The sequence below is a fragment of the Ambystoma mexicanum genome, chromosome 5p (assembly GCF_040938575.1).
Source record: "Ambystoma mexicanum isolate Mex_15411 chromosome 5p, UKY_AmexF1_1, whole genome shotgun sequence".
In the NCBI taxonomy this organism is placed as follows: domain Eukaryota; kingdom Metazoa; phylum Chordata; class Amphibia; order Caudata; family Ambystomatidae; genus Ambystoma; species Ambystoma mexicanum.
In genome coordinates, this window is record NC_090930.1 from 37,470,608 (window position 1) to 37,490,832 (window position 20,225).

The window sequence follows — 20,225 nt, forward strand, 5'->3', positions numbered from 1 at the left end:
CAAACACACACAGGATGCGGTCTTAGTGCGTGCATTTGTTGCGAACGTGCGATAGCAGCACAAAATCCTGCGTTCTTACCCCCACCCCTCCAGAGCCCCCCTGCACTGCGCTTCCCCCTAGGCTGGAGCAGACCCTGCCCTTCCTTCCTGTGCACCTGCTGTTCCCCCTTCACTTCTGTGTTCTACCCACTGCCTGCTTCCCATGCCTGTCCCGTCCTTCCTGCACACCTGCTGTTCCCCATCACCCCTGTGTCCTGCTCCACTGCCTGCTTCGCATGCCCGTCCTGTCCTTCCTGTGCACCTGCTGTTCCCCCATCACTCCTGTGTCCTGATTCACTGCCTGCTTCCCATGCCTGCCCTGTCCTTCCTGTGCACCTGCTGTTCCCCCATAACTCCTGTGTCCTGCTTCACTGCCTGCTTCCCATGCCTGTCCCGTCCTTCCTGTGCACCTGCTGTTCCCCATCACCCCTGTGTCCTGCTCCACTGCCTGCTTCCCATGCCTGCACTGTCCTTCCTGCGCACCTGCTGTTCCCCATCACTCCTGTGTCCTGCTCCACTGCCGGCTTCCCATGCCTGTCCCGCCCTGTGCACCTGCTGTTCCCCATCACTCCTGTGTCCTGCTCCCCTGCCTGCTTCCCATGCCTATCCTGTCCTTCCTGTGCACCTGCTGTTCCCCCATCACTCCTGTGTCCTGCTTCACTGCCTGCTTCCCATGCCTGCCCTGTCCTTCCTGTGCACCTGCTGTTCCCCCATAACTCCTGTGTCCTGCTTCACTGCCTGCTTCCCATGCCTGTCCCGTCCTTCCTGTGCACCTGCTGTTCCCCATCACTCCTGTGTCCTGCTCCACTGCCTGCTTCCCATGCCTGCCCTGTCCTTCCTGTGCACCTGCTGATCCCCCATCACTCCTGTGTCCTGCTCCACTGCCTGCTTTCCATGACTGTCATGTCCTTCCTGTGCACCTGCTGTTCCCCCATAACTCCTGTGTCCTGCTCCACCACCTGCATCCCATGCCTGTCCTGTCCTTCCTGTGCACTGCGGTTTCCCCATCACCCTTGTGTCCTGCTCCACTGCCTGCTTCCCATGCCTGCCCTGTCCTTCCTGTGCACCTGCTGTTCCCCCATCACTCCTGTGTCCTGCTCCACTGCCTGGTTCCCATGCCTGTCCTTCCTGTGCACCTGCTGTTTCCCCATCGCCCCTATGTCCTGCTCCACTGCCTGCTTCCCATGCCTGCCCTGCCCTTCCTGTGCACCTGCTGTTCCCCCATCACTCCTGTGTCCTGCTCCACTGCCTGCTTTCCATGACTGTCATGTCCTTATTGTGCACCTGCTGTTCCCCCATAACTCCTGTGTCCTGCTCCACTGCCTGCTTCCCATGCCTGTCCTGTCCCGTCCTTCCTGTGCACCTGCAGTTGCCCCATCACCCCTGTGTCCTGCTCCACTGCCTGCTTCCCATGCCTGTCCTGTCCCGTCCTTCCTGTGCACCTGCGGTTTCCCCATCACCCCTGTGTCCTGCTCCACTGCCTGCTTCCCATGCTTGCCCTGTCCTTCCTGTGCACCTGCTGTTCCCCCATCACTCCTGTGTCCTGCTCCACTGCCTGGTTCCCATGCCTGTCCTGTCCTTCCTGTGCACCTGCTGTTTCCCCATCGCCCCTATGCCCTGCTCCACTGCCTGCTTCCCATGCCTGTCCTGTCCTTCCTGTGCACCTGCTGTTCCCTCATCACTCCTGTGTCCTGCTCCACTGCCTGTCCTGTCCTTCCTGTGCACCTGCTGTTCCCCCATAACTCCTCTGTCCTGCTCCACTGCCTGCTTCCCATGCCTGTCCTGTCCTTCCTGTGCACAGCTGTTCCCCCATCACTCCTCTGTCCTGCTCCACTGCCTGCTTCCCATGCCTGTCATGTCCTTCCTGTGCTCCTGCGGTTCCCCCATCACCCCTGTGTCCTGCTTCACTGCCTGCTTTACCTGTCCTGTCCTTCCTGTGCTCCTGCGGTCCCCCCATCACCCCTGTGTCCTGCTTCACTGCCTGCTTTACCTGTCCTGTCCTTCCTGTGCACCTGCTGTTCCCTCATCACTCCTGTGTCCTGCTCCACTGCCTGCTTCCTATGCCTGTCCTATCCTTCCTGTGCACCTTCGATTCCCCCATCACTCCTATGTCCTGCTCCACTGCCTGCTTCCCATGCCTGTCCCGTCCTTCCTGTGCTCCTGCGGTTCCCCCATCACCCCTGTGTCCTGCTTCACTGCCTGCTTTACCTGTCCTGTCCTTCCTGTGCTCCTGCGGTTCCCCCATCACCCCTGTGTCCTGCTTCACTGCCTGCTTTACCTGTCCTGTCCTTCCTGTGCACCTGCTGTTCCCTCATCACTCCTGTGTCCTGCTCCACTGCCTGCTTCCTATGCCTGTCCTATCCTTCCTGTGCACCTTCGATTCCCCCATCACTCCTGTGTCCTGCTCCACTGCCTGCTTCCCATGCCTGTTCCGTCCTTCCTGTGCTCCTGCGGTTCCCCCATCACCCCTGTGTCCTGCTTCACTGCCTGCTTTACCTGTCCTGTCCTTCCTGTGCACCTGCTGTTCCGCCATAACTCCTCTGTCCTGCTCCACTGCCTGCTTCCCATGCCTGTCCTGTCCTTCCTGTGCACAGCTGTTCCCCCATCACTCCTGTGTCCTGCTCCACTGCCTGCTTCCCATGCCTGTCTCCAGCCGCACCGGCCTGCGATCCACTCCTGGGCCCTGGTCGATCCCTTTTCTCTCCATTGCAGCTGGCTGGGTGGGGGTGGGGTCGGGATCAGCAAGATGAGTCAATCCGGGTCTATCCCTCCATCACCTCCCAACCTTGGCCCTGGTGACCTTGCTTCCTGTGCCTCTCCCCTGCCCCCTCCCCCAGCACCTTCATTAGGGGCCCACTTGGCAAGGAGACTGGCCAGTACTATGGAGGTGGCACCCCCGCAGCTAGAAAGCGCGGGACAATAATCAGAGGGGCAAGGAGATAGTGGGGCAAGGCTAGCATATGGCAACACAGGCAGGAAGAAGGCAAGCGGCACGACACCATGCTGTGAATGACCGTTGGCGCCAGCCGGCCGGAGAGGCAGCAAACCCCCCCTCCCCCCCAGGCAAAACTAAAGGGATAAAAAGAGGGCACCAGTGAGGGAGAATTCAAGTCGTCTGGGACTGCATGCAGAAGACTTTTTCTTTTTTTCGTCTCGAGTATTGTCCTGCTCGTGGATCCGAGCCTGTGAGCTTCACTGTGCTCCAGTGGTGAGGATTTGCCACCCCGTGCGGGGCAACATAGATTGCATTCGTTTGTTTGACCCATGACCGTGAGCTTTACCCGGCTCCAGTAAGGACCTGCAAGAAAAGCTCCATTGCCTGGGAAGCCAGGCGGGGGGAGAGCGGACACCATCCAACAGTTACAGTCAAGTTTCGGGATGCAACTACACACAAACAGGCATACAAAGGAACCCACCGCCTGTACCGGAACGCTACCATGGAGCGGGCCGCGCAGCGCAAGCAGCAGTAAACCCAGGTGAGGTGCGGCGTGGTGCGTCAGAGGCTGCGAGAAGGTTGCCGCCCCGAACAAAGCAAACAAAATCATCTTCCTGGGCATAGAGGTAGACTCAGCTGGGAAATTAGAAGAGTTAATAAGAAAAATCACAGCACTAAGGGGAAAAGATAAGGGAACCATTAAGGAAACACAGTCATTAGCGGGGAGCAGCAAGGGACAGTGTTTTCAAGGAGCCTGGAAATGAAAACCAAATGCAGCAAGAAACCCCACCTACACATAAGGTTGGGGGAGGAAGTTCTTATGGGAAGAATTTCTGTCAAAATTCAATGGTACAATATGGTGCACGCCATTAAATACTGACAAGAAGGGAGTGCTATTTACTAATGCAAAGGTGTCGGAGCAATACCGGACCCGGCATGGTTTGCGGGAGCATGGCCAGAAGCATGGCATTCCCACGGCTGACTAAAAACATTACACTATCAGAGGTCGTCCCAATCTGGCTGGCGCTGCATATTTGGGGCGACCGTTTAGCAAACACTGAACTCATTGCATGCTCAGACGAAATGGCGTTAGCAGGAATCATAAACAGAAGATCAACCAAGTGCCACTTGATCTTACGTATGCTAACGGCCATGGCCATCATAACCCTCAACAGAGACATTGAGTTAAGATGCAAAGCACCTTCCTGGCACAGACAATAACATTGCGATACATTATCTCGATTTCAGTGGATTACATTTCGTCCAAAGAGCCCAGAGGCAGACAAATACATAACAGGAGTTCCAAAAGAATGCTGGGAGGTACTGACAGAGAAATGAAGGCAGCATTTACGTCAATGCCGGACGGCCAGGGCAGAGATGCAACAGCAGTTACACACACCTCAGAGACCAGTGGCAGCATTAACAAACCTCCTGCAGAAAACATGCTACCTGCAACAGGCTTATTATTGGGTCTTGGAAAGAAGGTTTTGGCGAGCAACATTGCAGTGCAATACAGTGTCCGGAAACGGCACTAAATGTCACAGGTTTAGCGCAACTAGATTTAGCAACAACAAAGGAGATTAACAAGTTTCTGAAATGGGTTTACAACCCGGGGAAGGAAAAGTATTGGACTAAAAGGCACTTAACAGCGCTAACTTATTTTGTTAAACTTCAAGTAGGGTCAGCCCCAACCCGCAGCTCATTAATAAGGTACACAATGAAATATCGGGGAAGGTGGAGGGCCCACCGAAGGACAAAGGGCACCCTTTGAATTTCGAGAAAATAGTGCATTTGCTAGATGAAGTGTGCTCTCACCCATATGAAACACAGCTGTTTAGAGCAGCATTCTCCATTGCATTTTTCGGGGCTTTCAGGCTAAGCGAACTCATCGCCTCAAGTACTAAAGCCAGCGATGGTTTGGACATATTGGATATTCATGTAAAAGAAGCCAGTATTGCAATAGAAATGCAAACGTCCAAAACAAGGCACAAAAGGCAAATTAATATATATTGCATAGAGGTTAAAACAAACTGCCTGGTGTGTATCACCAACCAGTACATCAAAAGCCGCCGCCACGTGATGGGTCTCTTCTTGGTCCACAGGGACAGAGATGCATTGAGTCCATTTCAATTTAAAGCAGTGCTCATGAAAACCATTGTAAAGACAGGTTGGGACAGCAGGGAGTACGGGATTTACTCCTTCAAAATAGGGGTGGCAACAATCGCCTGGCAAGGGGGCTGGAGGCCCAAAAAGTCAAAACAATTGGGGATTGGAAATCAGACATTATATAAGACCGGAACTAATATGATGCTTTTCCCGCAAACAGATTAAGATGCCCCGTTCAAATCGGCATGCATAATAGGACACTCATTCATATTCAGGACAGGGAAATGGTTGGAAGACAACAAAGAGAGACCGGCTTACCAAAACACCATCACGTCATGGTCGTGGTACAGGGGCATGAAATGGTCTGAGCTACACGACCGACTCGCAGACTTAGTCGCTTACAGGGATCCACACACAATTTTTATCATACACCTGGGGGGCACAGATGTGGTGGAGCAAGGAAGGAAACCGTTACTAGCCGACACGTGCACATCCCTGGCAGTCATTGCGCACAACTGGAGAGAGTCTGAGATGTTCTACTCAGCTGTTCTGCCCAGAAAAGTATGGTCGGGAGCAAATTCATACAAGGCCATAGACATAGCGCGGAAAGAGTTCAATAGGGGGGTGGAGACATTCTGCACAAGTAGAGGAATCCAATTCATCAAGCACAGTGCCATTTCAGTAGCAAACCCCAAGCTGTTCCAGAGAAATGGGACTCACTTAACAGACAAAGGGATGGGCAATTTCCATTCGGAAATGGAAAATTGTCTAGCTGCAACAGGATGTAGATAAGTAGCTTTTGGGGGAGCCTGGATGGCTGATAACCCATCCGGGGGTGGCGGCACATGCCAGGGACACAACCCGGGACCTTGTGCCCAAAAGTGTACATTTGTTTATTATTGTGTTATTTTGTTATACTTTACAAAATGCATTTTTGTTTTTTATTGCCAACACTTACACTACGTTTCAGTCATCATTGGGTAATCACATAATTGGGGAATATTCACTGCCCCCTGGCTCCACTCCACTGATTATGCGAAAACTGAGGTCTACGATGAAATGCAAGATGTCACACCCACCACAGGGGGGCGCCATCCTTAGCGGGATGCAACCAGCACAAAGAGACCCTGTACACAAATACGGCAAAAGAGGGAGCCAGAAAAAAGGGAGACCCCAGGAATCGGAACTTTCTAGGAAACAACAGATGTTGGGGGGTTGTAAGCAATAAGTAAGGAAGGGGCAGTGCAGATGATCATGTGAGGAGCACAGAGGCATTTATGAATCAGAAAGGGATGGAGAAAGAACTACATTTGGAAACTCAAGTGCCATGTGGAAGAAATACAGATGCCTTTCAGGGCAGAAGCTCGGACCCCAGATCAGCGTAGGTCCTCAAGCTCATCAGACTAATATGTAACACATGTATGTGAAGTGGAGCCAATAACGCAGGTGTGGTATTTAGACTCTCTCACTAAATTATTCTGGTTGCAAATTATTGGGGTCAACAAGAAGGGGTGTTGAGAAGAGGTAATGAGTGTGGTGAAGGGGACTGAGGAACAGAATTTATAAAAGGGTTGGTGAGTGACAAAGGATAGGTGGTCTCACTAAACAATATGTCCTGCTGGAGGACATCTTCAGAAGGCGTATGGCAAAGACGTGTCCCTGAGCCAAAATTTGGCGGTGGGCAGCCATGTGTGGTAGCTGGATCACAAGCGGTCTAGAAGATCTACAAAGAAAGGGTGGTGTGACCTGAAGAGAACACGGTCTGTGGGCGGAACTGTCTGAACCATGGGAGGGCACGGCTGTGCTCAGAGGGAACCCATGAGAGATGAGCTGCCACTTAGGCCTGCCTCTGGTTTTTCCTGAACAAAGGAATTCCCAGAACCAAAATGCCCGAGAGCAGGGTGTCAAAAATACCTTAGGACCACAATGGGTATTCACATTCAACATTGGGCTACTTGTGCAGTAAATCGGCTTGACGCCTTGGTGACGCCAAAACGAAATCACAGATTCCACTACTCTCTAAAACCAGTGCAGGGTGATACAGTCACCCTTGGGCTAAAATGGGGGGACTTAGAATGTACCTCTGCCAAAGGAGCCATGTGGACTACCAGAGGACCATTAAATAAAAGAGAAGTGCACTGGCAGGAGGTCTTCAGTGGAACCCTCTCCACCCAGAAAAAATATTCAGAGATCATAGACACCAAGGATGAAAACCTCAAAACATATGGGGCACCCATAAAATGAGACAGCAGAACCCCTAAAATGGAATTCTGCCCAAACAACCACAGTAGCGGTACCAGTTCCCAGGGATGAGAGGTGAACCAAAGCCCTTCTAGACTCGAGCCACCATAGTGCGCTGTTCTGTCAAGTTTATGTTGCTTTGGAACATTGGTTTGAATTGACTCCAGAAGAATAACGTGATACCTTTCATCAGCAATTAATTAACGCTTGACAGGTGGGCACGCCCCTGAACCTGGAAGTCCCTCCCTAGCAGAAGTCCCGGTCTGGAAGTGACATAATGCGGATGACCCAGAAGGCCAGTCCTAGCGGAAAACCTATCCCATACATAAAGTGCAAAGTGTTTATGCAAACCCTTGCATCGAATAGGGTTTCGTTAAATATAAACACTTTACATTTTTTTGCATGGAAATTCGATGAAACATAACGTTATATGGAGCTGCCCAGTGCTGAAATTAACCCCCATCTACCTACCCCCCCCCACCAAACCCCATTTACAAAATGAAACCCTTGTACAGTGCTGAAATCTTTAATGTATTTCAGCACTGGACAGCACCTGTAACTTGGGGTATTTATTGTTTATTGGGGGGTCTCCCCCCAAACCACTTTTAACCTCCAGGGGTACTCCGCCGTTAACTCCCCGACCCCCAATTTCAAAAATGAACCCTTTCCTCAACCCATTGAATTTCCAACCCAAACATACATCTATTTTAAAGGTATGTTTGAGTTGAAAATTCAATCGAAATCTGTCGAAATTCATTGAATGATTGTGCATTTCGATGGAAATGCATTTCAATGAATACATTTAATTGGATTTTAATTTGATTGAACATTTTTCGATGGAAAGACTGGCTACCTTATCAACATGTTAGAAGCACCCATCCACATAAAATTTGGGGATCCCCTGGCACGTGTCTTCCTCATAGACTTTGTGCAGGGAAGTACGGTATGCCTCCATGTTGTCCTGGGTCTTTAGACTTTCGTCCTCAAGACAGTTCTCTTGAGCACAGTCATGCAAGTCAGGCAAACCTTGCGCTAGGGGACTCTTCTTGTTTGGTCTATATCAGACCTTCACAGGAAAGCCTTGCATGACAGAATCCAGGAAGTAATTCTGGAAGTACTCAGGTTCCCTGTTCGGATTCACTCACTTTGGAGATATTGCAAGGGCTGGTGATGAGTCTCGACAATGATGTGCTCCCCCAGGATGAACGGGCGGTAATTCTTCAACACCCACACCATTGCCAGGAGAGCCTTTTTACAATCGTTGAATCTTCCCCCATGGACAACAAGTCTTGCCCGCGTACGAGATTACTTTGTTGACCATGTTGTGCTTTTGGTATAATACAAGTATTTGAGAACCCCGTCTCCTAGAAGAACTCCTTGTTTTTTATGGGCTAAGCCAATCAAGGTGCTTGGGAAAGGCTTCTCTTTAGTTGTTTTACTGCCTTGGCTCACACTGGACACTGCTCCCACTTGCCCCGGCCTTTAGTAAATGGACCTCTGCATACTCTTCTATGAACTTCCTATTATGATCAGTGAGTCCAAGAAGGCTTCTTAGTTCTCACAGAGTTGTAGGGTCTTTTAATTTCACTAATGCTTCCACCTTTATCACCTTGGAACTAAGACCCTCAGGGGTGATTTCATGCCATAAGAAGTTAACGCGGGTCTTACACCACTGTGCCTTCTGAAAGGACAGTTTTGCTCCGGCTTTCTGCAACTGGGTCCAAACATAGTGTAGTTCAGCTATGTGTTCCTCCACAGTTTAGTTCTTGATTGCGACATCATCTACATAAGCTAGGTTTCCGCTTTCGCCCAAGTCGAGCATGGCCGTATGCAGGAATATGTTAAATTCGTTGCCAGAGTTTATGTATCCAAAGGGGGTTCGGGTCGACGTGTAGTGCTGCCCCCCAAAGGTAAAGGCAGGCTTGTACTGGTCTTCCCTACTCATGGGTACAGTCCAGTAACCGTTGGTCAGTAACCGTTGGTCAGGTCAACACCCTTGACCCTTGGATCTGGGCCAGTCCCTGATCAATGTAGGGAAGGAGCCATCTTGACATTTGGACCCGTTTATTTAACTCCCTAAGTGCAGGGTTATTAAAGGTACTGTGGACTTGACAAATTATCCCACGGGATTCTACATTTTCTAAAATCTCTGTGAGTGACTCCATAGACGTGAGAGGCAACTGGTATTGCTTCATAAATATGGGAGTCATCTCAGGGTCCATAGGTATGGAGGTTGAATGTATCTCTGTGCGACCACAGTCATACGAATCAACAAATAAAATATCCTCAGAATCCCAAAACACCTGTTTCAGCTTCTGCTTTTGATCCTCGGTCTCACAGGCATCATCAAGATTGATTCGTTCTTCAACTATCTGCTTAAAGCCTGCCAATACCTTGGGTTTTGTAGTTTCAGCAGCATCCTCCAGTTGAGTGGATAGATCTCTTGTTATGGTGTTGGCCTCGACATGAGGCTCAAGGAGGGGAGGTAGTCACTGTTGACTTGAAATAACACCTCATCCTTCCTGATGTCACAGATTACCTCTTCCCCACCATAAGGGCAGGAAGAGTACACCAAGAAATTCCCTGCTTGCCGGGTGAAAATCATTTCTGGAGGGATATCGTCGTCAAAATTGTAACAGTCATTTGGAATTGGTCCCATGATCTCATGACCTAAGTCAATAGAATAATGTTGTGCATCAACCGCCATTCCAATAAAGGTGTCTGCGCCCAAAGTGATACTTCTAGGGTTGCTGTTATCCACCAATATTCGAATGGTGGCATGTTCTAGGTCAACTAGTGGTGCCGGATGTAAAAACAAATGTTGCTGTTGGAGGGAATAATTCAAATTTATATAACCATCCTTGTTTTTGAGGTTCTATCCTCGCTTAATTTTTAGGGTAATTGTGGATGGACGCACCTGTCCTGGGATGGGGATTCCTTATCCCATTTGAACTTCAATAGCATACGGCAGCAATTGAGCTGACCAAAATGCTTTCTCAGTGTTGTCAAAGCCCATGGGGTTACCCCCCAGTTGGGACCAGGCTTTGTAATTAATTAGGTCCAAATTAATTGCAAATCGATTGAGAATGTCACTGCCTAAGTAAAAGGCAGAGGGGACATCTCTCACAACCGAACAATTATGTTTTCTGCTGTTGTCACCAGTGGACATTTTTTGCATGCACCTGCGAGACAGGACATGTTTGGAATTCAGAGTTTCCAGGTCCATTTCCCACTTATCAAATTAACTTAAACATGGGAATGTTCTGATCTTTTGGGAGTTTCCTGAATAATGCTTCGCTGATGAAGCTTCCGTTATTCAGGCATACTCGGGCGAGAATACGCTCTCCGCCTCATTTATCTGAATGGGGAGAAACAGCTGTTTACCCTTTTTCTGGATGTTGGTCAAGCTTTGAGCTGGTTTTTCATCACCTTTTGTCATGGGAGTTGGGTTTTATTCAGATTCTGTATCGGTATACAGTTTCAGAGTATTCCATTCCAGTGTGGAATGCCACTTAAAACTGGGACGAAGGCTAATTTTCAAAAATGATGAAGGGTTCCCCTTGACCAGTTAGTTCGTCTACAGAGATGACAGTGATGTCTGGCACTTGATTGTTCCTAAAGTGAAATTCTATTTGGGCAGACCATTGTTCAATCGTGTGGCATGTGCCATTTAAACTCACATAATTTGTGCTTTGTTTCAATTGGATTGGCCGGAGGACCTTGTTCACGCAGTCAATCAGGGGTGATAACGTCCAGAGGAGGACATTCCCCAGGAGACAAGGTGTGCCCTCTGGAGTGACGACTATCACCGGGTATTTTACCCTATGTCGCACAATTTTGATCTCCAGATCAGCAGTCCCTTTGACGTAAATATAACTTCCATTGAAGTTCTGGAGTTGCCCAGGAAGAGGTGTGAGGGGAATTTGCTCACTCTCCCCCCTTCCTGAATTCATTTGGTCAAAGGCCTTTTTGGACAGAAGGGTGGCTTGGGACCCAGAATGCACCAACACTGAAGATGCACATTGACCCTCTACCTTGATGGAGGCATAAAATCTCCCATCTCTCTCTTCAAGGCGACAGAGAAAATATGCATTTTGTGCCAGTTCATTTTTTTATTTTGAACTCCGACACTGTGTGATCTTGGACAGTTTTCTGTGTCGGAGTCCGGGAATCTGTAAAGACAATTTTACACCCAGCAACAAACGGGCTGGGGTAGTCCACTTTTTCCCCTGATTCTTTGCTGTCCCACTTTTCCTGGAGACAGTTGGCTGAACCTGTTTGGGGGAGGATCTCTCATTGCTTTCAGAGTCATCTGGGTGGCATTGTTGGGGTTTAACAATTGGTTGCTCTGGGTCAGTTTCCATACTTACCCAGTCTAATTCAGGGTCTTTCGGGACCCATATTTCCTTGGGAGGGATCCCTCCATCCCCGAAAGAGAAGATTTACTTCCCTGAATCCTCCAGGGATTCCTTCCCTTCAAACGGGATGATACTGAGTTCCTTCACAAAGTGGCTTTTCTTAGGCTCTTGATTTCTCCTACTTACCTTCTGTTCCCTAGGTTCAATTCTTTCGGGGGTAGATTATGTGTGTTCAGGTCCAGAGGTTTCCACGGCGTTTTCTGTGGTGGGAAAGGAACCTTCCTCTAGGGCGTTGCATCTCCCCTCCCCCCAGTCACCCTGCTCTGGAACCTGTGGGTTGCTGGGGTTTTCTTCCAGACATTGCTCTGGGGCACCAGACCAGGGTGTTGAGCTGTTCTGGCCAGCAATGTCCATTGCCCTCAACCTGCGACCCAGGCCTTGTGTCAAATTGTGGTCTTGGCGCTCCAGTTGAGACATCCTTGCGGGTTGGTATGGGGGTCTGGGGTCATACCTTTGCTGCTCTCGGAAAGGGTAGATGTACCTTCTCCCAGAGTAGCTCAGATATTGAGAGTTTCCCTGATAAGCCTCCATCTTTGGTCTCCCTTCTCCCTGATTTGGGAATCTATTGTCCTGAAAGTGGGGTGAGAGAAGAGGATTGTTCTAAAAATTGGGGTTTGGGGTGTATCTGGCAAAGAAGTTTAAATTGGAGGGTGGAGTATTTCTTCCCTCCTGAGGGAAGTTCTGAGGGAGGTTTTGAGGGAGGTTTCCTGGGGCAGTACTTACCTAATTAGACCCCCCCCTTGTGCCAAGGCAGTCCATAAATACCCCAAGATGGGTCTGTTGCCCTTGCATCTTGGGATGATATAGGTGGCAGGGTCAGATGGAGCATTGCCTGGCTACCACCCGATTGTGATGGATCAGACAGTCTTCTCTGGCTCTCATTCTGCTTATTTGGATTAGCGGGAGGAGTATTTTTAGGCCCCCCATTTCCAAGTCCAAAATGGGGGTCTTTTTTTACCTCCGCCACCTTTGCAGAAGCAGGGGCGTTTAACTGTTTCACATTTTTGGGGTTATTTTTGTTCTCAGATGGCTTTTGGACTTCATAAATCTGGGTGGCCTGTTCTACCACCCAATCCAGGGTCCTACGTTCATGGAAGTCCCTAACCAGTTGAGTCATGGTATATTTTGGGAGAGGGTGGAAATAGGTCTTAATGAACTCCTGGCTATTTGTGCACACCCGTCTAGAGGTTTGGACAAATGCCCGCTTCAGCTCTTGCACAAACTCTGTAGGCGCTTGGTCTTCTCTGCACTGCGGGTTGTCGGACGCCTTGTGGGCCTCCTGTGGGTTCCTGTGAACAGAGAAATGCTTTAAGAGGGCCACCTTATAGGTGGACCATCTGTGGTGATCCTGATCCTCCAGTTTACATTACTTTACTTTATTGATTTATATTGCGCACCATTGACCCGGAGGATTAAGGGCGCCAAACACACACACGTTACAGAAGGAAGAAAGCGTCCGCCAGGCCAGAGGAGGCCAAACAAACCCGATATCAGCATATATAGACCAATGCATAGATGGAAAGTAACATTCTAACTAAACAGGAATGTCTTTAGTTTCTTTCTAAAGACAGGTGTAGACATGTCCTCTCTAAGACTCAAGGGAATTTTGTTTCAGGCAGCCGGGCCTGCAGCGGAAAAAGCTCCCTTCTTGACCTGCAACAGTCTACAGGCAGGAGATTTTAGTTGTACGGAGTTGTTTGATCTCAAGTTATGTAATTTGGCTTTTAATGCCAATTCTACCTTCAAGTAAGCTGGGTCTGTGCTTCTCAAACACTTGTGAGTAATCAGTATAAGGCGAAAGGAGATTCTATCTTTTATGGGCAACCAATGAAGACTTCTCCTGGCCTCGAGGTGTGGTCCCTTCTATTGAAATCCATGATAAGTCTCACAGTGTTGTTTTGCACCACCTGAAGCCGGTTGGTCTCGGCTTTCGGTAGACCAACTAGTAGGCTACTGCAATAATCTATGCTGGAGCCCATCATAGTCCCAGCAAGTGTTTCACGATTCTCTCTGAATATAAATGGGCGTGCATGGGTCATTAGCTTAATGTAATATGAGGCTGAAGAAACCAGGCTACTCGCCTGTGCCTTCATATTCAGGATTGTGGCCGAGATAAACCCCAAGGGTCTTGAATTGACTTTTTGTTTTGATCATACATCCATCAATTTCAATCTGGGAATATTCCAGCTCCATTTTGTGAGTTTTTGCTTCTGAGCCCACCAGCATCAACTCAGTTTTGCTGGTGTTCAGCGCGAGCCCATTGTTACACATCCAGCTTTGGATCGGGCTGTATATCCTATTTATGTTAATCTCATTCTACATAAAGTTGCCAGATATGGGGACGACCCATTGTGTGTGGTTACGGTTTAACTAACTATACAAACTGATACAGGGATTATTGTCCCCCTGGGAGGGCAGTGTGGCCACTGTGTAGCAATACGTGGTTTTGTTTTTGTGCCATTGCGTGTCATCAGCATAGTTTGTGAATTCAATGTTATTGCTTCCCAAGAAATCGAGAAAGGGAACGGTAAATATGTTATAAAAAATCTGAGACAAACAGGCTCCTTGTGGTTCTCCAAGCGTAAGGCTTGTGCATCTGCATATCACTGCTTACCCTGCATTGTCATTCCCGGAGGAAAGGTCTGACCAAGCCTGCTGCTGACATTGAAAACCCTGCCACCTCCTCCAACCTGGTGCCCAATAGAGCATGGTCCACCAGGTCAAAGGTGGCGGACAGGTCGAGCAGCATGAGCATAACCATCTGTCCGTTGTCCATATGTCAGAGCATCCTGGACTTAAGGTCTAACAGTGCTGTCTCTGTTCCATGGCTCTCCCTGAACCCAGACTTCCAACTGTTCAAAATGTCATAGGATCTGAGATGCATCCAAACTTGTGAGTAAACCACTCGATCTAGGATCTTGAGTAAAAATGGAGAGTTGTAAATAGGGTGGTAATTCAACAGATCCAGCGGACAGAGATCATTTTTTTTGCAACAGGGGGTAATCAAGGTGTTCTTGATACCTTATGGTACACAACCATCCCTAAACGAGGCGTTGACAAATGTACATAGTGTTGCAATCAAAGTGTAGGAACATTCCTTAATAGCCACAGCCGGGCATGCGTCCCCTTTGCACTTAGTGGGTTTAAACTTTTCTATAATAAGTGCTCATTCAGATTCACTTACAGGCCTGAATGAACATTTTTCTTCTACTTTCCAGGCATTCATAGTTTTGACATCTTTGGGAGTTGTGGCTTTCTTAGAGAGTACAATCTTATCCTTAATCCTATTAGGTTTGGTGCACATAGCATCTTGTATTGAGGTGCACCATTCAATGTTTCTGGTAACTACATCATTTTTGTCCTGGCTTCGATGTTCCAGCTCTTTCAGAATTGTGACTAATTCCCTCAGTTGAGAATGAGCTTTTTGAACATTTTAGCTGCCATTCTGCATAATTCTTTATCAGACTCTGTAAGAGAGTCTTTCCATCTAAAGAGTGTTTTGATTTTTAAACTCTTAAGTGCCTGTAGATCGGCGGTGAACCATGGATTAGTCTTCCTTTGGATGACTTTCTTAGTTCTCCAGGAGGCTACAACATTAACAGCCTTTTGAAGGGTGCATTGATAGACCTTCTGCGATTTCATCTGTAGAGGAGGAATCATTCGGATCCTCGTGCATGGAGGTAAGCCATGGGCTGAGGGCTTCTGGCGTGAGATTTTTAATATTTCTGCACCCCACCATGGATTTAAGGACTTTCTTCCTCACAACCTTCTTCTCACACATAACCTCAAAGTGTATGAAGAAGTAGTCAAACCTTGGGCACAGCAATATATTCAGTTTTGCTAAAATAAAATTATGTGCCGCTACCCAGTCTAACGTGTTGCCTTTTATATGTGTAGGGGTCTTCACAAATTGCTTGAACCCTAAGTCTGGGAGTGCCTCATCGGGCGATCTAGCCTGTGAATCAGTCCAGTCTGTCAGCCAGTAGTTAAAATCCCCTAGAAGTAGAGTTCTAGGGTTAGGTTTTAAAATAGGAGAAGTAGGTTACACATTTGATTAGTAAAATCACGCATGAGAGAAGGAGGTCGGTAGACAAGAATCATGTTGAAGGTCCTTTCTGCATCTGTCCTTACTTTAATATGGAGAGTATCGCAGCAATCCATATTAATGGTGTCATCTTTCCATATATCTAGAGCATCTTTATAAATAACAGCAACCCCACCTCCAGTCCTGCAAATAAGCTGTAGTATTCCGGGGAGAATGTCCATTTGACCGACTCCATGGAATTTTGATAATTTTCTATGCCAAATGACGTCATCATCTGGCATGCAGCTCTAGATGCTTCCATACTGAGAATTTGGCATTTTTGTGATAGGGAGTCATAAAGCTTCTGATGGCTTTTACTTGATGAATTGGCTCTTTTACAAGACCTCTCTTCTCTTTGGCAGCCTTATCTCCCTCTGCACCTGAGTCCACTCGCCCTCTGACTCAGAGCTGCTATTCTTGGTGGTCCCTCCCTGTCCTCTAGGTGCCCCCTACCTCTATTAGACTGGGAATCCCTCCCAGAATGATGAGAGTCTTGTCTCTTCTCCCTTGTAGTGTTGTGGGCTCTTTGGGTCACTTCCCTTGTGCTCCCCTTTTTGCACAGGGGAGTACTCATCTTCCTCATCCCTTCTTCTGGGTATGGTGGAGAATTCCCCCCACCTCCCTGAATGTGTGAAGGTTTTTAAAATATTCTTTAGAGGCCTGGACTCTGATTCTTCTCTGTCTGAAAAGCGGACCAGATGGTCCCTCGGTAACTTGTGTTTCTGCCAGTCTAACTCCCAGATCTTCTCATCATATGAGCCCTCCTGGTCAGATCTACATGCTACGTTTTTCTTAATCTGGGTAGGGATGCATACCCGTCAATGTCTGATAAGGACTGGCCTTTTCTGGCTGAGTTGGACTAGGCCTGGTTGAGTCCAGCTGCCTCATGTTTCCCTGTCCTTGCAAACTGGCATCATGAAGTTACAAGCACCGTGTGCATACAATGTGGTGATCGGAGGGTGCCTTTCCTTACTATAACTGTTTGGGTTGCCCACACATGGAAGCAGGGTTTGGGGTTAATTCTTGTGGCAGTTCTTTATGTCTATACCGGTTCAAAACACACTGGGAAAAGATTGTTGGTTTCAAAGGCCAACAATACAAATCTTCTGAATTCAATAGGGGAATTAATTGATTTACTTTGATAAATATGCTAAGGATCTACACAGACAAACAAGATATTTTCCATGGGGAAATAACTAAAACAATGCTGGAAGAATACAGGGCCTACCCAATCTATGGCTATGGGGTTGTTTTACTTACAGGAGAGGTCTGAAACTGGGCATCAGGGAGCATCAGAGTACCGCTGCGACAGCAAAGAGGGTCAGTCATGGGTCTCCTCTCTTTCCTCCAAGGGGTCCCAGTCAGCTTCTATGCCTCCTGCCTCCTGTCTCCAATGCAAGACTTAGGCCTCTCTGCTGGGATGTTTCCCACCAGATTTCGGCAGCAGTTTGGATCTCGGAATTAGTAATTTGCGGAAGAACTCAGTTCCAATGCAAACCGGTTTATATATAGGGCAAATTACATCACTAACTTGTCATGGTCCTGGTGAAAGGGATTGGTTTATGTTCACTACCCACCTCCCACCTGTGTGCTAATAGGACCACGGGATGAGGGAGTGATTTGGGAGAGCTGTGGGAGGAGAAAGCTTCATCATCCCACTTTGACAGGTGGGCTCGGCATGCTTTGGGCTCACAAAATATCCCAACATGGCAAGTACCCTAAATTTTCAAATCTTTACATGTATGAATACATTTTTGAGAACTATATTTTATGGCAAATAAGATGAGACTAGTCTGGAGTCTGCACATCTTTCCTGTGCAGAGATACCATTTTTCTTAATTTACTCAGGAGCCATATCAGTGAAAAATATGCCACTTTACAATCGTCATATTAATTATTACTAGCATGCTTTTACCAACTTTCGCATCTCTTGGAATCAAGGAAAGGCCAAAATCACATTTCTTTTATTATTAACTTTAGTTGTGTTTATCTCATCATCTTTTTAGCATGGTTAGACTGTCACCTTTAATAAAAGCCTGGAATGACCATTGTGACATGTACGCTGCCCCTTTTATGTGATAAAATGTATTTCTCCCATCTAATCAAACTGCAGTTTCATATGTCTCTTCCCCCCTTCGCCCCCTTGCTCTCCTAGTTGTGTTTCTCTTCAGGCATGTGATCTAAGCAGAGCTGCCTGATAGCCACACTAATGGGCCTTTTATGAGACTTGTGACCTGGACGTCACTCCTGCTGCAGAACAGAGCAGACTTTATCTGGTCTCCACTGCATTTATGATCTAAAAAGTATTCATGCTTGTATTTTTAAGGAGGGGCAATGATAGGTGAAGACAACCAGGCCTGAATCTCCAGGGCAACAGAGGGAGATCCTGGAGGTTAGTTTCAAGTTTAGAGAAATGACCGTCCATGTCCCCTGCAGAAAACAGACTTTCAACTCGCACACAATTGTAACTTTACACAGCATTTTATAAGGCATTCACAGTTTCAACATACATGAGTTTTGCTTTGAAATTGTCCATATGGATAAGCTTGTTATAGGCAGAAACCATGTTCACATTTTTGAAAGTCTGGTGAGCATTTTGCTGATGATGCCTGGGGCATAATGCTGGTATCCCATTGAAGATACTGTGCACTGCGGTTTCTTTATCTATCAGTGCAGCTCTCCATAGATTGTCAGCAACAAGACTTTCTTTTCCTTCCAGAAATTCATTGCGCACATCTTAGCATTTTCAGATTGAGGCCCACTTTCTTTCCTTTATGATTTGGGTTCAATCGGCCTTATGTCAGACCTCATTTCTGTGCTGGCCTTATATTCGGTGAGCACTCATAACTGACTCTGGCATCTGTATTTCTGACATCCATGGGGTTATTTCACCGCACAATAATGGCCACTATATGGGCCCTCCGACATGTAGCTTATAACATTTCTGGGTTGAAGCCCCATTCCTTCATTCATCCGAACTCTTTTCTCCGGCCGGCGTCAGGATCAGTTTTTGTTACTTATAAATTGCCCCTCTTCCCACAGCGGGTCCATTTGGGATGCAATAATGAGTTGACTGATCAATGTTGGCTCTGTTTCCCTCACTGGGCACACCATGATAGGCAGCAAAATAAGAGGCTACAGACTCCAGAGAAGTTGGTGTCATGAGGTACCTCCACTGGTGCAGCCACAGCCACCAAGTGTTTAAACTCTCCCTTGCTGGGATGCACACACACCAAATACCCTGACAAGCATCACTCCCATTCCTGAAACACAATTATTATTTTTTTTACATTTTTAAAGCGCTCGCACAGCCCGCATCTGTATATATGCACATACCATAGACATTCTGCTCCACGAGCTACACTGCTCCGTGTCTCTTGCTCGAAGACAGCACATTAATTATTAAAACACTCCTGGAGAGGGGGATATCTTGCAAGTCCCCCAGCACAAAACACCTGGAGGCAAATCAGGTGAGGGGGAATTCCCCTAAGGCCCAATTGTTGGTGACAGCGGAATGATGTGGATACTAATAGAGATGTACCCTGGGGAGGATAGCTCAGGGGAAACATGCGCACCCTCGGAAGCAAGACAACACGGAGCACCACAGGTTCGATCCCCGGGTCTGCGCTTCGAAACCACTGGGTATTCAGCGCGTTATAAATAACCTATCATATCATATAATATTGGTTTGGCCAGGGGGCAAATCTAGTGCCTAGAGCAGGCTAAGCTCCAGCCTTGTACTTTCTTTATTGCTTTGCCTCCTGGGCTTACTGCTTTGCATGCCTTACCGTGCAATCCAGTGGGACCAGCCCCCTTTCAACACATGAAACCCACCGCCCTTTCAGCGCTTCTCTGACTTGAGCCAGCTGCTCCGATGAGCATCAGGTTGGCATGGCCAAGCCACCATTGTTGAGAACTGTCCTCTGTTGCACAGACTCTCCTCCGCTTTGACAGTTCTCAAACCACACTGTTACGTGCTACACAGCAGCATTACTGGAAAATGCACACAATAACCAACTGAAAATATTATGCAGCGATGAAACAATTCATTAGTGTTGGAATTCTCACAGACCTCTTCCTCAGATGGTGCAGAGGAAAATGATTGTGGGACAATCAAAGTGAAGAAAAAAAATGTTTTTAAACGTTATTGGCTAAATGAACAGTGTGCCTGCAATGCAGGTCAGGAATTGCTGCCTTATCTCAAAGACCATGGGGGTCATTCTGAGGTGGGTGGTAAGGGGTTACTGGCACCGGTAAGGATGCCAGTGCGGTAACCCCTTACCGCCCTATTCCGAGGTTCCCTAGCAGGACCCGCTGAAAACGTCTGGTCATACCAGACGTCCTTAGCGGGTCCCGTTAGGGGACCAGGGTGCAAATAACTGGCCCGCTATTTGCGGGCCCG